This window comes from Bombina bombina, chromosome 7 (genome assembly GCF_027579735.1).
Source record: "Bombina bombina isolate aBomBom1 chromosome 7, aBomBom1.pri, whole genome shotgun sequence".
NCBI classification, from domain to species: Eukaryota; Metazoa; Chordata; class Amphibia; order Anura; family Bombinatoridae; genus Bombina; species Bombina bombina.
Genome location: NC_069505.1, coordinates 463554954 through 463567750, shown reverse-complemented (window position 1 = coordinate 463567750; position 12797 = coordinate 463554954). Strand labels below are relative to the sequence as shown.

At 40.3% G+C, this 12797-nt stretch overlaps 1 long non-coding RNA gene across 1 annotated transcript; it reads right to left on the bottom strand.

Moving 5' to 3' along the window:
- Positions 1-2831: 2831 nt before the first annotated feature.
- Positions 2832-3406, bottom strand: LOC128666740 (uncharacterized). The gene is made up of 2 exons (XR_008403265.1): positions 3038-3406; positions 2832-2947 (listed from the first exon to the last, which is right to left on the bottom strand). It is a non-coding gene; the product is annotated as an uncharacterized LOC128666740 (long non-coding RNA).
- Positions 3407-12797: the final 9391 nt, after the last annotated feature.

Genomic DNA, 12797 nt, shown 5'->3' with positions numbered 1-12797 from the left:
GATAAAAATACAAATGTTATACATACATTTCTGAGTAACATACATTGTAAAAATTAAATCTGGATTATGTCAAAGTCTTACATTTGCGCAGGTAACACCGGATAAGTGTCCTCAATTTAGATTGTCTCCTGTACAAATCATTGTAGCGTTTTAGGCATTGCTTTCTCGTCCTCCTCTGTCCAGATATACGCCTCACTCTTCTTACCATTTCACAGAGAATATTATTTCTCCTATCCTGGTCCAAGGTGTAAATTCCCCTTCTTTTTTTTGGAAAATATTTTTCCATTGTATATGAAATTATCAATAGTTCACCTATAGAGAATTTCCTAGATCTTGCCATCTTGCTGTGATGATTTCTATTTCTAGGGTGTAGCCAAGTAACGGAACTAATTTCTATTTAAAAATGCGCAATTACAAGTAATAAAATAATCCAATATTTTAAATCAATATTGATATAGATTGGTATTTGTATAAGTTTCAATCTATGTTTCAATATGTATTATAAACTTTTATTAACTTTTAGTTACATCCTAAGCGTTATAATCTTTATTGTATCAATTGTCTCTAATAGTTTCTAAGCAAACCTTAACTTTTTACCGTATTGCAACAAATGTATTTTTTTATGCTAGTATCCATCAAATATAACAATTGTTACTTTAACAGACAAAACTAACATGTAATAAGAATTTATATAAATATTATTCAAATTACACTATTTACACATAACCAAACACATGACCGTTATTCATTTTAATTTTTTTTTATTTATAAATACTAATGCGACATAGGGATCTTTCCAGAAAAATAAAGTTCACGCCCTTTTCTCGCAACCTTTATGCACAAATTCTTTAAATTAGCTTGTAACTTAAATTTAAGTTTAGTTAAATTGTGGATACCATTTTGCGCACTTTAACTACTCATTTTTAAGATGGCATCATTGCAAGCAGGAAAGACAAAAAGTGGGAGAAGTGTGATGTTCACCCATCGTCAAATTGTATTTTGGTGGAACAAGTGGTGGAACATTATGAGGAGATAATCGGCTACCAGGCAAGAACTGTTAACCCACAGAGAAAGCGGGCAATATGGACCCAAATCAGCGCATCTGTGTCTTCAGAAGGTAGCTTTCCGAAGGATGTAAGGGCATGTCGTAAGAGGGTTAACGACATTAGAAAGAACATAAAAAAAAAGGTATGCCAAGCAAAACAATCGGTTAAAGCAACAGGTGGAGGACCAGGATACAGGGCGGAATTGACTGATTTCGAACAAATTCTCTATGCCAGGATGGGGGATGCAGTTGTGGTCGGCCTGGATGTTCCTGGAGACACAATGGACTTTAGAGGTAAAATGTTTTTTTTATTATTTCTTTTTTTTTTTTTGGGTGGTGTTCTTACATTTGTAGGTATATTGTGAATTGATAAATTTTTATTTATATTTAAGAACAACATGAGGATGTCTGTGGGGAAGAGGAGGTAAATGCACAGGAGGACCAACCTTTTGTCCATGAAACCACGTCTCAGGAACCTCAAGCTTCAACTTCCCAAACAAATAGAGATCGAGAAGAAAGCGCATGTAAGCAATATAAAAAATAAATTATATGTGTATATCATATCGTTAGTTTTTCAGAGCTTTTCAAGTGCTGTTGAGATAGAAAGATGGATAACACAGGAGGGAAGAGAGATAGAAAGGAGGGGATAGAGATAGAAGGTGAGAGAGATAGAGATCTCAAAAGAGAGGTGTGGGTGATGGAGAGAAAAAGAAAATGGTAGATAGAGAGAAAAAAGAGACTTTGCAGTGTTTGGAGATCGAGATCGCAAAACATAGGGTTAGAGGGGTGGGTGATGTATAGAGCTATGGGTGTGACTTCTGTAATACCATAAATTGCCCTTTTGAACGGGCATAATGAAAAGCAATATTAAGCACAAATAAATAACCAAACAAAATATATATTCTTAACATAATTATATAAATATAATGAACCTTGTAACGGAATTTAATTTGTAATCAAGCAAACAATGTTTGTATGGGTATTGAAATTCTTCAATGTTTAAAATATTTTTAAATGAACGCATGTGTACATTGAAATCTCAAAAATTGAAAATATAGTTTGTTAACCCTTTTATTTCTCAACAGGTGTTAGAGCATTGCTTCAAACTATGCAAGATAGTTCAATTGCATTATATGATGGTATGTATGGAAATGGTAAATTTTAAAGGTTAGATATGGTTGTTTTTATTTTATTTAATTTTTTTTTTAATTTTATTTTTGTTTTTGAAGAAGAACAGGTCGAATTGACACTGCAACCACTAGTCGAGGACACCATCAATCAAGACGATGATGATGAGACACAAATACATAGTCACACACAGGAGGGACCAACACCACCTGATTTAAATACACCTGCTGCAAGTCCAATGGTCAACGAATCTGACATTGATGAAACAGCAGAAGAAGTCAGACAACCTCCAATCACAGAGCGAACAAATGACATACAGGCACTGACAGATATGGCATCCTCATTTAGACAGGAACAAAGTGCTTTTTTTAAGGAACTCATTGAATTACAGAAACAAAGGAACAATATTCTGAAACGTGATTCAGAAATAAAAAGTGAATATTATAAAAAAAAATTAGAAATTATGAATCAGAGATCTCAGAATTGATACACAGAATCCAAAAAATTAAGTGTATATATTTTCTGGTTTTTAAATTTTGTTGTGATTTACATTTATTTTCGCTTTGTTTGTTTTAAAGTTTGTATTATTCATATTTATATATAGTTTGTTTTGGTTATATTTTCATTAAAGATATTTATCCCTTAATAAAAGAAACGATTTTTGATAAATAAGCAAAAGTTTTATTTTTTCAAATGGGTGGAGTTAACTTCAATATCAAAGACTTGTGTACATTTCTTATAAAAGAATTCAAACTCAGGGTGATGACATGTATTCTGAAAAAAAAATAAAAAATATTAGTAATTCAAATACAGAAAATTTAATAAAATAATACACAATTCTAAATAGTTTGCAATAATACTTACATGAAAAATATCTTTCAATAATTTCCAATCTATTTTGTACACCTGCCCTTGTAGTGTGTCTGCCTATAATTTCTTGAGGGATATAAGTGTCATCTGTGGGATCATTGGGACACTCCTCCTCTAAATTGCCTTGGGAAATTGCAATGTTGTGCAACATGCATGCAACTAGAATTATATCATTACATTTTTCAGGCGAATATTGAAGTGCTCCTCCAGACCTATCCAAAACTCTGAAACGCATTTTTAAAACCCCAAAAGTTCTTTCGATAGCACTTCTTGTGCTACGGTGGGATTCATTAAATTTAATTTCTCCTCTGGTATGTGGCATTGGGACAGGTGTCAACAGCCAAGTTCGGCACGGATAACCACTATCACCTATTTTTTAAAAAGAAAAATTGATTAGAGATTATAAATAATTTAAACATTACAATTAATCATAATTCATATATATATTTATGACATGTATAAAGTGCAAATCAGAAAAAAACTTCCAAAAAATACAGAGAACTGATTGCATTATAATTAGATTATATGGAAATAAGTTCATATTTACCTAATAGCCAACCGTGTGGCATGTTGCCCTGTTCAAAAGCAGAAAATAGTGCAGATTGTTTTAGGATGTGGAAATCATGACATGATCCAGGAAACCCAGATCGAACAGCCCAAATTCTAAGGTTTGCATCACACACAGCCTGTATGTTTAGGGAATGAAAGCTTTTCCTGTTCCTATATGGCTCCTCCCTTAGGGATGGTGGTCTAAGAGCAATATGGGTGCAATCTATAGCACCAAGAACATTGGGCATACCGGCTACTTGGTAAAAGTTGGACTTCACTGTATGCCATTCATGCACATTCGTAGGAACATAAATACATTTAGAAAGATGTTTTAGAATTGCTTTTAAAACAATTGTTAAATGGCGGCAAAATGAAGGCTGACTCATGCCCACAACATCACTGGATACAGCCTGAAAAGATCCGGTTGCCAAAAAATGTAAAACTGCAAGTAATTTCAAAAGTCCAGGTATTGCCCTTGTTCTTCTGGTTCGGGGATCAATGTCATTTTTAATCAGAGAATATAGATTCAAAATGCTTTCTCGGTTTATCCTGAATTTGCGCTTAATTTCACGATCGGATAATGCCTCAAGTCCACAACGGGGCAAAAACAATCGAGGAACTCTTTGCCGTCTCCGGAACATATTTCCATGATTTTCATGGGACTGAGCAAGAGAAATAGCGGCCAAAATAAAAAAAAACTCTATCTTCTATGAATAAAATATGGGAGTAAATTCTAAGTTCTCCTACTTGGTTATGGAGTATTTTCACGGTCGGATTTATAGGAGAATTATAGGTTCTCCTTTGGCGCAAAATAATGATAAATATGATTTTCGGCGATTTGTTGGGAGTATTTCTAAAAATAAGACTGAAATCCATTGTTTTTTGGCTGTATTTGGCGCACCTGTGCGCCTTGGCGAGAGTGAAAAACTGGTCGCATTTTTAGCTCGTATTACAGCTTATTTTGGGCGTAAAATGTGTTGATAAATAGGAGAATAAATCCGACAGAGTAATTATAGGCGCAAAAGTAGGAGAATTATGATGATAAATAGAGCCCCTAAAGTCTAAAAGGGAAGATCTCTTCCTGATGATACGTTTTCACTGGGAGGAATTCCTGAATAAAGATAGAGCTTAAGAAATATGAATAAGCACTAATGGGAGAGGAGAGGTGGAGAGGAGAGAATTATCCCTTTTCCCCCTTTTAATTTTTTTTTTCTCTCTCTTTCTCTTTTTCTTTCCTTTTCTCTTTTTAAAATATTAATAAAGCTAATAAAGTAAAGTGCTGCAATCTCAATCCCAATACTAGCCTTTTTTTTTTGGTGGCTATAAAAATTATATAGTATTTGGGAGAGAGACAACAGCTACAAAAAAAAAAAAAAAAAAGATAGATAATCCCTTTATTACCCATTCCCCAGTTTTGCATAAACAACACAGTTATATTAATATACTTTTTACTTCTGTGATTACCTTGTATCTAAGAACCTTCTTCCAGCCCCCCGATCACATGACTGTGACTGTTTATTATCTATTGTCTTAAATTTAGCATTGTTTTGTGCTAAATCTTAAATAACCCCCGTGCCTGTTCACAGTGTTATCTATATGGCCCACGTGTACTTTCTGTCTCTTTGTGTTGAAAAGAGATTTAAAAAGCATGTGATAAGAGGCAGCCCTCAAAGGCTTAGAAATCAGCATATGAGTCTACCTATGTTTAGTTCAAACTAAGAATGCCAAGAGAAAAAAGCAAATTTCATGATAAAAGTAAATTGGAAAGCTGATTAAAATTAAAAGTCCTATCTGAATAATGAAAGTTTAATTTATACTAGACTGTCCCTTTAACTACAGAAGCGCAGAGTCATGATTTGATTAATACTATTATTTTAGTGGTTCGCAATCTGATCTTGAGAAATTGGAAGAATAAGAAATCCCCATCTTTCAGAGTATTTCATGAAGCAGTTAAACTACAGATTTTTGAGCAACATAATATATCAAATATATACAACAAACAAGTACAACGTTTTTTTAATAAATGGACGAAAATGATCCAGTCATATCCTATTTCTACACAATATATACTAACTAAAGCGTTCCATAAATCTCAATACTGTGAGGGCCTGATACTAAGGGAGATATTCCCAGTGACTTGGTATTGAGTTAATAAATTCTGGTTTGAGATATAGGGGTTGGGGTATTGGAGGGCCTAGAGGAGGCATTTTTTTATTTTCTGGATATCACTACACCTTTAAGATAGAGAGGGGCGGGGGGGGAGGGGGGATAGGAGAGATAACTTCCTTTTTTTTTTCTCTCACTCTTGCTTTTGCAATATGTATAATCTCACCATGATCAGTAAGGCTGGATGTCCCTCTTCTGTTTACAGCTAATATGTATAATCTCACCATGATCAGTAAGGCTGGATGTCCCTCTTCTGTTTACAGCTAATATGTATAATCTCACCATGATCAGTAAGGCTGGATGTCCCTCTTCTGTTTACAGCTAATATGTATAATCTCACCATGATCAGTAAGGCTGGATGTCCCTCTTCTGTTTACAGCTAATATGTATAATCTCACCATGATCAGTAAGGCTGGATGTCCCTCTTCTGTTTACAGCTAATATGTATAATCTCACCATGATCAGTAAGGCTGGATGTCCCTCTTCTGTTTACAGCTAATATGTATAATCTCACCATGATCAGTAAGGCTGGATGTCCCTCTTCTGTTTACAGCTAATATGTATAATCTCACCATGATCAGTAAGGCTGGATGTCCCTCTTCTGTTTACAGCTAATATGTATAATCTCACCATGATCAGTAAGGCTGGATGTCCCTCTTCTGTTTACAGCTAATATGTATAATCTCACCATGATCAGTAAGGCTGGATGTCCCTCTTCTGTTTACAGCTAATATGTATAATCTCACCATGATCAGTAAGGCTGGATGTGCCTCTTCTGTTTACAGCTAATATGTATAATCTCACCATGATCAGTAAGGCTGGATGTCCCTCTTCTGTTTACAGCTAATATGTATAATCTCACCATGATCAGTAAGGCTGGATGTGCCTCTTCTGTTTACAGCTAATATGTATAATCTCACCATGATCAGTAAGGCTGGATGTCCCTCTTCTGTTTACAGCTAATATGTATAATCTCACCATGATCAGTAAGGCTGGATGTCCCTCTTCTGTTTACAGCTAATATGTATAATCTCACCATGATCAGTAAGGCTGGATGTGCCTCTTCTGTTTACAGCTAATATGTATAATCTCACCATGATCAGTAAGGCTGGATGTCCCTCTTCTGTTTACAGCTAATAAGTATAATCTCACCATGATCAGTAAGGCTGGATGTGCCTCTTCTGTTTACAGCTAATATGTATAATCTCACCATGATCAGTAAGGCTGGATGTCCCTCTTCTGTTTACAGCTAATATGTATAATCTCACCATGATCAGTAAGGCTGGATGTCCCTCTTCTGTTTACAGCTAATATGTATAATCTCACCATGATCAGTAAGGCTGGATGTCCCTCTTCTGTTTACAGCTAATATGTATAATCTCACCATGATCAGTAAGGCTGGATGTCCCTCTTCTGTTTACAGCTAATATGTATAATCTCACCATGATCAGTAAGGCTGGATGTCCCTCTTCTGTTTACAGCTAATATGTATAATCTCACCATGATCAGTAAGGCTGGATGTGCCTCTTCTGTTTACAGCTAATATGTATAATCTCACCATGATCAGTAAGGCTGGATGTGCCTCTTCTGTTTACAGCTAATATGTATAATCTCACCATGATCAGTAAGGCTGGATGTCCCTCTTCTGTTTACAGCTAATATGTATAATCTCACCATGATCAGTAAGGCTGGATGTGCCTCTTCTGTTTATAGTTAATATGTATAAAATGTCAGGATATGAATTTTGTTATGTCACCAATTTAAGATGTTTTGGATATTAATGTAGAGATGTGCATTTTCCTTGTACTTTTCTGTTTAGATATAAAATACAATCAACCTTGTATGGCTGTGTGTATACATTCTGTTAATTTTTATTTTCTTCCTGTTCTGACAATTAAAAAAAAAAAAAAAAACATTCATGTCTCACCCAGTGATATAACTAGCACCAGTTAACCCTTCCGGACCCTGAGTCCTGCAGTGTTCCAATTAACCCATTCCTGTCTCACCCAGTGATATCTCCAGCACCAGTTAACCCTTCCCTGACACTGAGTGCTGCAGTACACTGATTAACCCATTCCTGTCTCCACCAGTGATATCACCAGTACCAGTTAACCCTTCCCTGACACTGAGTGCTGCAGTACACTGATTAACCCATTCATGTCTAACCCACTGATATCACCAGCACCAGTTAACCCTTCCCTGACCCTGAGTGCTGCAGTGTTCTGATTAACCCATTCCTGTCTCACCCAGTGATATATCCAGCACCAGTTAACCCTTATCTGACACCGAGTGCTGCAGTACACTGATTAACCTATTCATGTCTCACCCAGTAATATCACCAGTACCAGTTAACCCTTCCGGACCCTGAGTCCTGCAGTGTTCCGATTAACCCATTCATGTCTCACCCAGTGATATCTCCAGACCAGTTAACCCTTCCCTGACACTAAGTGCTGCAGTGTTCTTAACCCATTCCTGTCTCACCCAGTGATATCTCCAGCACCAGTTAACCCTTCCCTGACACTGAGTGCTGAAGTAAACTGATTAACCCATTCCTGTCTCACCCACAAATATCACCAGCACCAGTTAACCCTTCCCTGACCCTGAGTGCTGCAGTGTTCTGATTAACCCATTCCTGTCTCACCCAGTGATATCTTCAGCACCAGTTAACCCTTCCCTGACACTGAGTGCTGCAGTACACTGATTAACCCATTCATGTCTCACCCAGTGATAGCATCTGCACCAGTTAACCCTTCCCTGACCCTGAGTGCTGCAGTGTTCTTATTAACCCATTCCTGTCTCACCCAGTGATATCTTCAGCACTAGTTAACCCTTCCCTGACACTGAGTGCTGCAGTACACTGATTAACCCATTCACGTCTCACCCAGTGATAGCACCAGTTAACCCTTCCTTGACCCTGAGTGCTGCAGTGTTCCGATTAACCCATTCATGACTCACCCAGTGATATCACCAGTACCAGTTAACCCTTCCCTAAAACTGAGTGCTGCATTACACTGATTAACCCATTCATGTCTCACCCGGTAATAGCACCAGCACCAGTTAACCCTTCCCTGACACTGAGTGCTGCAGTACACTGATTAACCCATTCCTGTCTACCCCAGTGATATCACCAGTTCCAGTTAACCCTTCCCTGACACTGAGTGCTGCAGTACACTGATTAACCCATTCATGTCTAACCCACTGATATCACCAGCACCAGTTAACCCTTCCCTGACCCTGAGTGCTGCAGTGTTATGATTAACCCATTCCTGTCTCACCCAGTGATATCTCCAGCACCAGTTAACCCTTCCGGACCCTGAGTCCTGCAGTGTTCCGATTAACCCATTCATGTCTCACCCAGTGATATCTCCAGCACCAGTTAACCCTTCCCTGACACTAAGTGCTGCAGTGTTCTTAACCCATTCCTGTCTCACCCAGTGATATCTCCAGCACCAGTTAACCCTTCCCTGACCCTGAGTGCTGCAGTGTTCTGATTAACCCATTCCTGTCTCACCCAGTGATATCTTCAGCACCAGTTAACCCTTCCCTGACACTGAGTGCTGCAGTACACTGATTAACCCATTCATGTCTCACCCAGTGATATCACCAGCACCAGTTAACCCTTCCCTGACCCTGAGTGCTGCAGTGTTCTGATTAACCCATTCCTGTCTCACCCAGTGTTATCTCCAGCACCAGTTAACCCTTATCTGACACCGAGTGCTGCAGTACACTGATTAACCTATTCATGTCTCACCCAGTAATATCACCAGTACCAGTTAACCCTTCCGGACCCTGAGTCCTGCAGTGTTCCGATTAACCCATTCATGTCTCACCCAGTGATATCTCCAGCACCAGTTAACCCTTCCCTGACACTAAGTGCTGCAGTGTTCTTAACCCATTCCTGTCTCACCCAGTGATATCTCCAGCACCAGTTAACCCTTCCCTGACACTGAGTGCTGCAGTAAACTGATTAACCCATTCCTGTCTCACCCACAAATATCACCAGCACCAGTTAACCCTTAACCTGACCCTGAGTGCTGCAGTGTTCTGATTAACCCATTCCTGTCTCACCCAGTGATATCTCCAGCACCAGTTAACCCTTCCCTGACACTGAGTGCTGCAGTACACTGATTAACCCATTTATGTCTCACCCAGTGATATCATCTGCACCAGTTAACCCTTCCCTGACCCTGAGTGCTGCAGTGTTCTTATTAACCCATTCCTGTCTCACCCAGTGATATCTTCAGCACCAGTTAACCCTTCCCTGACACTGAGTGCTGCAGTACACTGATTAACCCATTCATGTCTCACCCAGTGATAGCACCAGTTAACCCTTCCTTGACCCTGAGTGCTGCAGTGTTCCGATTAACCCATTCATGACTCACCCAGTGATATCACCAGTACCAGTTAACCCTTCCCTAAAACTGAGTGCTGCATTACACTGATTAACCCATTCATGTCTCACCCGGTAATAGCACCAGCACCAGTTAACCCTTCCCTGACACTGAGTGCTGCAGTACACTGATTAACCCATTCCTGTCTCCCCCAGTGATATCACCAGTTCCAGTTAACCCTTCCCTGACACTGAGTGCTGCAGTACACTGATTAACCCATTCATGTCTAACCCACTGATATCACCAGCACCAGTTAACCCTTCCCTGACCCTGAGTGCTGCAGTGTTCTGATTAACCCATTCCTGTCTCGCCCAGTGATATCTCCAGCACCAGTTAACCCTTATCTGACACCGAGTGCTGCAGTACACTGATTAACCTATTCATGTCTCACCCAGTAATATCACCAGTACCAGTTAACCCTTCCCTGACCCTGAGTCCTGCAGTGTTCCGATTAACCCATTCCTGTCTCACCCAGTGATATCTTCAGCACCAGTTAACCCTTCCCTGACACTGAGTGCTGCAGTACACTGATTAACCCATTCATGTCTCACCCAGTGATATCATCTGCACCAGTTAACCCTTCCCTGACCCTGAGTGCTGCAGTGTTCTTATTAACCCATTCATGTCTCACCCAGTGATATCTCCAGCACCAGTTAACCCTTCCCTGACACTGAGTGCTGCAGTACACTGATTAACCTATTCCTGTCTCACCCAGTGATATCTCCAGCACTAGTTAACCCTTCCCTGACACTGAGTGCTGCAGTACAATGATTAACCCATTCATGTCTAACCCAGTGATATCACCAGTACCAGTTAACCCTCTTCCTGACACTAAGTGCTGCAGTGTTCTTAACCCATTCCTGTCTCACCCAGTGATATCTCCAGCACCAGTTAACCCTTCCCTGACACTGAGTGCTGCAGTAAACTGATTAACCCATTCCTGTCTCACCCACAAATATCACCAGCACCAGTTAACCCTTCCCTGACCCTGAGTGCTGCAGTGTTCTGATTAACCCATTCCTGTCTCACCCAGTGATATCTCCAGCACCAGTTAACCCTTATCTGACACAGAGTGCTGCAGTACACTGATTAACCCATTCCTGTCTCACCCAGTGATATCTCCAGCACCAGTTAACCCTTCCCTGACACTAAGTGCTGCAGTACACTGATTAACCCATTCCTGTCTCACCCAGTGATATCTCCAGCACCAGTTAACCCTTCCCTGACACTGAGTGCTGCAGTACACTGATTAACCCATTCATGTCTAACCCAGTGATATCACCAGCACCAGTTAACCCTTCCCTGACCCTGAGTGCTGCAGTGTTCTGATTAACCCATTCCTGTCTCACCCAGTGATATCTCCAGCACCAGTTAACCCTTATCTGACACCGAGTGCTGCAGTACACTGATTAACCTATTCATGTCTCACCCAGTAATATCACCAGTACCAGTTAACCCTTCCGGACCCTGAGTCCTGCAGTGTTCCGATTAACCCATTCATGTCTCACCCAGTGATATCTCCAGCACCAGTTAACCCTTCCCTGACACTAAGTGCTGCAGTGTTCTTAACCCATTCCTGTCTCACCCAGTGATATCTCCAGCACCAGTTAACCCTTCCCTGACACTGAGTGCTGCAGTAAACTGATTAACCCATTCCTGTCTCACCCACAAATATCACCAGCACCAGTTAACCCTTCCCTGACCCTGAGTGCTGCAGTGTTCTGATTAACCCATTCCTGTCTCACCCAGTGATATCTTCAGCACCAGTTAACCCTTCCCTGACACTGAGTGCTGCAGTACACTGATTAACCCATTCATGTCTCACCCAGTAATATCACCAGTACCAGTTAACCCTTCCGGACCCTGAGTCCTGCAGTGTTCCGATTAACCCATTCATGTCTCACCCAGTGATATCTCCAGCACCAGTTAACCCTTCCCTGACACTAAGTGCTGCAGTGTTCTTAACCCATTCCTGTCTCACCCAGTGATATCTCCAGCACCAGTTAACCCTTCCCTGACACTGAGTGCTGCAGTAAACTGATTAACCCATTCCTGTCTCACCCACAAATATCACCAGCACCAGTTAACCCTTCCCTGACCCTGAGTGCTGCAGTGTTCTGATTAACCCATTCCTGTCTCACCCAGTGATATCTCCAGCACCAGTTAACCCTTCCCTGACACTGAGTGCTGCAGTACACTGATTAACCCATTCCTGTCTCACCCAGTGATATCTTCAGCACCAGTTAACCCTTCCCTGACACTGAGTGCTGCAGTACACTGATTAACCCATTCATGTCTCACCCAGTGATATCATCTGCACCAGTTAACCCTTCCCTGACCCCGAGTCTTGCAGTGTTCTTATTAACCCATTCATGTCTCACCCAGGGATATCTCCAGCACCAGTTAACCCTTCGCTGACCCTGAGTGCTGCAGTACACTGATTAACCTATTCCTGTCTCACCCAGTGATATCTCCAGCACCAGTTAACCCTTCCCTGACACTGAGTGCTGCAGTACACTGATTAACCCATTCCTGTCTCACCCAGTGATATCTCCAGCAACAGTTAACCCTTCCCTAACCCTGAGTGCTGCAGTGTTCTGATTAACCCAATCCTGTCTCACCCAGTGATATCTCCAGCACCAGTTAAC